The sequence below is a fragment of the Rhinolophus sinicus genome, linkage group LG17 (genome assembly GCF_036562045.2).
Source record: "Rhinolophus sinicus isolate RSC01 linkage group LG17, ASM3656204v1, whole genome shotgun sequence".
Classification (NCBI taxonomy): Eukaryota; Metazoa; Chordata; class Mammalia; order Chiroptera; family Rhinolophidae; genus Rhinolophus; species Rhinolophus sinicus.
This window is the reverse complement of record NC_133766.1, coordinates 7573403-7581949: the sequence shown is the minus strand read 5'-3', so window position 1 is coordinate 7581949 and position 8547 is coordinate 7573403. Positions and strand designations below refer to the sequence as shown.

Here is an 8547-nt window from a genome sequence, read left to right as displayed (position 1 = left end):
GAGAGAGAGAGAGAGAGAGAAACAGTTAAGAAGTGAAAGAACCCAAACACTATCTAAAATGAAAGAGACACCATTACGTTTGTCTTTTTTTTTAATACAACTTTCCAACCCCCACGTGTTTATTCTACAATTAGAAAGGGTGTCATGATCACCCTCTAAAAATCTTGTTTTTGTAATACTGAATTTACCATATGATATTAATTTGGGGAAAGAAAAAAACAGGAAAGTAGCTACAGCACAAAGAGTTCCGCAGTGCAGTACTATGGAGTTTCAGAGGCAAGAGGAATAACTGAAACAAATGGTGTATTAGTGTTTTCAGGCATGAAAGTGATGAAATTGTTTAACTTGAGTACACATTGACTCTTGCCTACACTATTGCAGTAGACTGCATTGATTATCCTACTTCCCAATTTTTCCCTCCTCTGATTGAATCTCCAGAAATTACTGCCCTGAATCCTGACTCCCATCATGCTCTTGATCTGGTCACAAGCATTTACCACCTACAGACACTAAGGACCAGCCCTCAAAAATTTGGTATCTAAGGCTCCCTCAGTCATATTCTACAGAGGTGACACTGCCTCCTCCCCTAAGGGGTGTTTGAAAAAGTTCTGGGCATTCTTCTCAGTGGTCAAACTAACATGGAGGACTCCTGGATTTTAGAAGGTGGGGACCAGGGATACACGTCCCCCGAGATGACAAAGAACCATCCACCCCAAAATACCAATAGCATATCCATGGAGAAACTCTGAGCCTAACTTTTCAACTTTCCCTAACTTTATTTTGTTTCTTTCTTTGTCATAGCCAACACTCCAGCCACCCTGACTAGTCCCATTTCTAATGTCAAACGCGGTGCTTACTAGTCTCTAGTCTGAGATGGCCTTCCCAACCCACTGGTCTTTGTCATCCTCAGTCCTTCAAAACCCAGAGTAAACTATTCCTAGCCTCCGATCAACGTTAATGTCTCCTAATTCTGTGGTCCCACATCACGTTGCTTAAACCTCTGCTCTAACACTTACTGTATTCTGCCTTCTTGCCATTTTCATCACTCTTACCTCCACTACCAAGGAATACATTCCTTGAGGATAGGAACTGCTTTACACAGCTATATATACCTCAAATACTGAGCATTCAGTTAGTGCCTGGCACTTAGATTTGTTGAATTCATTTGAATTAAACTCATTATTTTTAATTTTTCCCTATCAAATATACATGGGGACATTTCAAATTGTTTTAAAACCACTAGTTGATTTAATATGTAAAGTCTTATTTTATTTGTTCTTCATTGGAAAATATCTGTTTAAACTGGGGGGAAAAAAAAAAGGTTGGTTTCTTGCCCCTGTAACTCAGACTGGGTTAAGTCCTTTCAAAAGAAACAGCTAAAAGGAGTTAGTCTTCCAAAAGTCACAAGGAAAATGTAATTTTTTGGTGTTACCCAGTCAGATCTTTGTGTACACATAGCTCCCCAAATGACTAAACTTTACAAATTTCAGTTGACTTTAATTCAACTTTCCAAAAAAAAAAAAAAAATTTAAGTCACCTTTGGAGTGGGATGAAACGTGGAAATTTTCAACTCAAAGTAAGACTTTTCTTTTTTTCCTAGCAAGCTGTGAGCAAATGAAAACAAGATTTGGCGGGAGAATTCTACCACCTCTACCATAGGATGGGTCACTGCCAGCACCATGCTTGTTGATGAGACATTTGGCAAAAGGCCTGCTGTAGAAATATAGTCTGTGACTTTATTTTGCTGAAGATTTCATCCGTGAAGATTTTCTTTTCCAGTTAGAGTTCTCCCAAGAGAGACATAGCTGCTTTTTGGAAACCTGTGAAGTGTTGGCAAGTCCTGCCCTGTTTACCATGGAAACTTGTACTTGGATAGAATTACAGTGTATGACCTGGTACAAGCATAGATGGATGTCTGATGCCTGCTATTTTCTCTTCATGTTGATTTGGAAATTATAAATCACAGAACCAGATCAACTAGCTTTGATCTTTCCAGCTCGTTCGTTCATTGTGGCATACGGTCATACCTACACGGACTTTAAAATAGATTGGCAGATGACAGAACATGCTATGATTAAAAGTTACCGGTTAGGTTTCGATTCATCTGTATAGAGTTGCCTGAGAAAGGAGTAGACTATTTGTAAGCACGGGTGATTGAATGTCTGCTTATCTGTGTTTTCTTAGGGAGTTCTAAAATATATAGCTTCGCAATTGCATTGACGGATTATGATTTTTTTTTTTAATGAGAACGGAAGAAATTAACTAGCTCTGCCTGCAAGCAGATATTATCTGTCTTCCTCTAAGTAACTGTTTGAAGCATCTGGCCCAGGATTGTGTAAGAGATTTGTTTTTATGTCTTTGGGAAATAGTTAACTGTCTACTTCAGGACTTCATCACTTCTCGCCTAGATTACTGCATTAGTTTTTAACCTGATCCCAGACCATGATTCTCGCACCCCACCCTCAATTCATTTGCCACACTCCTTCCTACTGGCACTACCATTCAAAAAACAGATCTGATCACCCCAATCCAATGGTTCAAAGGTTTTAAGGGAGGTTTTAGGAGAAAGTGCCTAATTAGCATGGCGTGCAACGTTCTGTCTTAGCCTTCCCTCTTGCCTGACAGAACTTTTTACTCTCTATTCCACTGTGCCATGTGTCACTCTTTAAGATACCACTCAGTTGTGCCTCTCTGCCTTTGAACCGGTGGTTCTCATGGATACAGTGACACCTCTGTATCCATGACACCTCTGGAATGCCCTACCCTTTCTATGGCTCACTTCTATTCATCGATTTCGGCTCATTTGCCACTTGCTCCAGAAACTAACTCAAAATTTCTCATCTAAGGAAAGTAACTTCCAAAGTGTTCCAGTAACTAAGAAAGGTGTTTCCCAATTTGTTCTAGTAACCTCGTGCATATCTGGGGGATGGCAGCTGTCCCACAATACTGCATTTTAATAGAATGGAAGTTCCAAGAGACCACATTTCATCCAGAGCCTAACAAATACCCTGGTATGTAGAAGGTACAGCCTAAAAATTCACCAAATTATAAATGAACAAAAGGATGAATGAAAGAATCAACTTTTTGCATTTACATTATGCTTATTGTTCTGGTTACACTTTCAGACACTGATATTCCTGAGTTTGGAGAGGCTCTCAATGACGAGGAATTCTTTTTTTCCCTTTCTACCATTTTGAGAAAACAAAGTAGATTTAAGAACCAAGTTTAGACAAGCTAACAAGAAGTGAAGAATGTTCTTTGTGTGGCTAGCACGGCCATGGCTCGTGGTCCCAAGAAGAATCTGAAGTGTGTTGCAGCTCCAAAGCCCCGGATGCTGATAAACAGACCAGTGTGGTGGCTCCTCGTCCATCGGGTGGTCCCCACAAGCTGAGAGAATGTCCCCCCTTCATCGTTCTAAGGAACAGACTTAAGTACAGCAGGAGAGGAGGTAAAGAGCTGTATGCAGCAGCTCATTAAGGTTGACGGCAGGCTCCGATCTGATGTAACCCACTCTGATAGTTTATTTCATGGACGTCATCAGCATTGACAATTCTGAAGAAAACTGCTGTCTCATCTGTGACACCAAGGGTCGCTTCGCTATTTGTCATCTTATACCCAAGGAAGCCAAGGACAAGTGGTGCAAAGTGAGAAGGATCTTTCTGGGCACAAAAGGAGTCCCTCATCTGGCGATCCATGATGCTTGCGCCAACGGGTACCCTGGTCCCCCCATTAGGGTGAATGACATATTCAGATTGATTTGGAAACGGGCAAGATCACCAATTTCATCACGTGTGACACTGGTAAGCTGTATATGGTGACCAGAGGTGCTGACCTGGCAAGACTTGGTGTGATCACCATCTGAGAGAGATATCCTGGTTCTTTTGATGTGGTTCATGTGAAAGATGCCAAAGTCAACGGCTTTACCACCCAGCTGTCCAAAATCTTAGTTATTAGCAAAAGCAACAAACCATGGATTTCTCTTTCCCAGGGAAAATGGATCCACCTCACCATTGCTGGAGAGAGAGACAAGAGACTGGCTGCCAAACAGAGCAGTGAGTGAAATGATCTCTACGTGATATATTCGGTAGGGTCTTCATACTTAACTAAAGACAATATAGCATAATTTAAAAATATATAAAAAGTATTGAAGAGTGGCACAAATGATGTAAGAACTAAATATTAATTATTTATGCACGTGTCATTCAAAACGATTTTCTGACTGTTTGCACTGTATACATTATATTGTCCAACTCAGAGCAACTAGAATAAAAATACCAACCATAGTTTGTAACCAATAAGCCACCTCCAGTTATCCCATGTATATTACAAATTTTCAGGATAAAATTATTTTCAATTTACTTGAATACAAAAGAATTAACATAAGTGATCTTCTTTAGCACTTTCAGTAAAAACAAAACAACATAAACGTTATTAACTTGAACAATTACAAGGGTTTACAAATCCTCCTCAGATATGAAACAATCTGCTTGCAGGATTTGTGACTTTTCCTCTTTTTAAATAAAAATTCCTGCACATGCACTGACAGTTTAAAGAGCCCAATCTTTCATTCTAGGGGCAAAAAACCCAGTGTAAGTCCAGAATTTGTACTTACTGGCATCTTCCACCCAGATTCTAAGAGATAAAAGCAGGGTTTGAAATCACCTTTCCACGTAGAAAAAAAATACCTACAGAGTGTGATGTGAAGTACAACAGACTTTCTAGACCCCAAACTTTCTAGACCCCAAAATGCATCCCTCCCTGCTTTCTTGCCTTTACTGACCAATGTCTGAAAGTACTTTAATAAAACAGAAACACACATTAAGAGAAAATAAGCCTTTAGATGTCAAAGAGATTACCCACTGACTTAAATTATGTTTCCCTTTTTGCCTTCTCTGCCAGGAAGCTCAGAGCCCAATTGACTGTTCGGTTGTAGTAACACTTTCCTAATTCCTGCTTCAGTTAGAAACCTCATTCCCTTTTCTATATTTTATGGACTAATTATTTGTGCTCCCCACAATTCACATATTGAAGCCCTAACCCCCAGTGTGGCTATAGTTGGAGATGGGTAATTAAGGTTAAATGAGGTCATAAGGGTAGGTTCCTGATCCAACAGAATTAGTGTTCTTACCAGAAGAGACACCAGAGGGCTGGCACACTCTGTTTTTCTCTCCCTCCTTTCTTCCCTCCCTCTCTGCACATGCACCAAGGAAAGGCCACGTGAGGACATAACGAGGAGGCAGCCAGGAAGAGAGCTCTCACCAGAAATCAAATCAGCTTGAACCTTGATCTTGGACTTCAAGCATCCAGAACTATGAGAAAATAAATTTCTGTTGTTTAAACCATCCCGTCTGCAGTATTGAGCTCATGGCAGCCCATGCTCACTATTATGTACGTATGATTCCTGCCTTCCCTTTTTATCTCTTTACTGCTTACCTGGCAACAAGTCCCTAAGCTCTAGTCGCCATAAACTCTGCTTTGAAAAAATAGCCCACACACTGAAAGAAATGAAGAAGGATAATGCAGCACAATAATTTGGGGGCTGTACTTAACCTACACGTGCAACCTTAAAAATTAACCCTGTCTGTTGCTTTTTAAAGAGTGTCCTCTATAACGCTATAAAAAGCAATGATCACTTTTTTCCTTCTTATACTTTATGGTTCAGTTATATAAGTGATGTTTCTGTAAAACTGGCAAAATTAACACGCTGCTCCCGTGACTTGATTTCATGGGATGGTGTGTCCTTAGTGAATACTTGGCACAATCCCCCTCTCACCCTATTTCCATTTTTGTTCATGTTTTTCTCTTTTTTCTGACACTTAATATGATCCACAACCCAGCCCCACTCCTCCATTCTCGGGCGTGCCCTTCCTAACACACTGTTCACAAATGATCTCAATATTGTCTGCTTCTTTGCTGTCCTTCAGCTTAATTTGTGAAAACTGTGCTCTGCTCATAAAACATAGTCCAGCTAGCGGTCCTGTAAGCCTTATGAACTGTGAGGTATTCTTAGAGAAGTATAGGTGTTCGAGCTATAACAAGGCTAATAGTATTCAATTAATAACTTTGTTCCCCCACCAAAAAAATCATTGATTCAGATAACAAGCATTTCCACTACAGCTCACCTGCTTAAAACTTTCTTTATAGATTCTTCTGGTGAGCTGAAATAGTTGGCATTTGCATTGGATGAAAAATTATGTCACTGGAATATTTGAGATAAGTCTATTTTGACTTTTTCTTTCTTAGGTACAGAAGTAAAGAAATAACACATTTATTTATTTATTTAAAATTGCACTTGGTCATTTTTACAAAAACAACTAAAAAGTGGCTGGACCTTTGTAGAGTTCTGTGTGGATAGACTTCAGTGAGATGTAATTTTAGTAAGACCCAGGAAAAATAATAAAGGAAAATATGATCTGAAGACACGTCATGAGCGACTAAGAAAAATTCTTAAAAATTTCCTACCGTGTTTCCCTGAAAATAAGACCTAGCCGGACCATCAGCTCTAATGCGTCTTTTGGAGCAAAAACTAATATAAGATCCGGTCTTATTTTACTATAATATAAGACTGGGTATAATATAATATAATATAATATAATATAATATAATATAATATAACATAATACTGGGTCTTATATTAATTTTTGCTCCAAAAGATGCATTAGAGCTGATTGTCTGGCTAGGTCTTATTTTTGGGGAAACAGGGTAGATGAGCTTGTCAAGATTAGCCTCTTGAGCATTTAGAAACTGAGTAGAGTGAAATGACTCAAGATGTAACAGTGCCCACATATAGAATGACCACACCCACTTAACTGTCAAGCACCGATACGCATGTACCCCTATAAATGACCACTGGTCAGGAAAGTGAGCACCAGATCTCACTAATTTGAGAATTAAAGTACTTAGTGTTTCTAGAAATGCCCAAAAAGAGCTCACCAGGCCTAACATTCAAGATGTTTCAGGGACTCTCAGATACAGACCCTTCTAGTTTTCTCTTCCACAATCCTAACATAGACCCTATTCTCCAAACTAAACTCTTCACTGACCACTCGTGTTCTACGTTACTCTACTTTCTTTTCTTCACAGGACTTACCACTCTCTGACATTATCTAATTGATTTGTTTACTATCTGTCCCTTACCTCTCAGAATGTACGTCTCATGAAAGCAAAGAGGTTTCCTTGCTTTAATGCTGGATCTCCAGGCTCTAGGACCGTGTTTGTTGCAGAGTAGGTACATGTGGAATGAATGAATGAATGAATGAATGAATGAATGGCATATTTCCCATAAACATCTGAACTTTACTGCCTTGGCATATAAAGCATCTCCCATCTAGAATGCCTGCACTCTCCTCCCTGTATATGAGTACATCTTCAGTGTCCAATTGAAATTTTACAGTATCTGGGCCTGTGTTAGAATTACTAATGTACATAGTGGGAGATATTTAAGGGATCAGCTTTTGATGGTTTCTGTTCACAGACACACAGCGCATGCGTGCACACACACACACACACACAGTTTCACTCAGTAAGTATTTATTACATTAATGAATGAAGCTAATGTACCATTCAAGTTCTAAATGACTTCACCTTAGCTAGAAATTTAACAAGAAAAGTGGACTTATTGTTTAGTTAGTGTTGTGGAATGGCAGGAGAAATACATCAATTACATGTGTTCAACACACACAGAAACAACAGTGGCAAACTTCTGGTGTAAATTCAGATAATTAATTAATAAACCTGGACTTCATTTTTTCATATTAAGGTCAGCTGTTCCCTGCCTGGCTCCTGGGACATACCTAGGACTCCCTAGGGCATTCCAATGGGAGTTTGGAAAAAGAAAAGGAAAGAAGAGAAAAACAGAATCTTCCCAAACCTACATAAATCTGCAGAGGCCTCCCTCCTGTCCATGGGTTTATGTCAGGCTGACCTCTGCTCTGCTCTAGTTGGAGACTCTGGCTTGAACAGGTCAGTAGTGATTTATGAAAGCAGAAAGAGAAATGCTTTTCTTCATCCCTTGAACCGAAGGGTCTCAGTACCAGGTCAGCAGTTCTAGTCCCACTGATTTTTTCAACCATCAAATCTTCCCTCTCCCTCCACATACTCAGTCCCTAACAGCCTATGCAGTAATGAGTTCTTTCAACTACACTCTAAATAAGAATTCTCCTGACTTGTAATGACAGTGAGTCCTCTGACTATAAAATGTATCCATGTTCAATCTCATGTTTTTTCTCTGCGTTACTTCTATGCTCAGCCTTTGCCTTACAACACAGATGTATGTCCTTTTCATTTCAAATTGCTGTGTAATATCCGTGACTGGGTCTAGAGGTGAATGAAACCTGTGGATGACAGCGCAGTTGTTGAATTTATTTTGGTTTTGTGACAAGTGTGAATGGGGAGTTACAAACTGGCCAGTGAGTCCCAAAGTTCATTTTGTGATACCTAGGTTGTGATACTCCAAAAGGTATTATAAGTCTTTAAAACTAAATTAATTTGGACTTACCTTCAAATTTCTGAAATAAATATGGGGCAGAATTGCTTGACACAAAACAT

At 39.4% G+C, this 8547-nt stretch overlaps 1 pseudogene; it reads left to right on the top strand.

Annotated features, from left to right (window-relative positions):
- Positions 1-2906: 2906 nt before the first annotated feature.
- Positions 2907-4060, top strand: LOC109433682 (small ribosomal subunit protein eS4, X isoform; annotated as a pseudogene).
- Positions 4061-8547: the final 4487 nt, after the last annotated feature.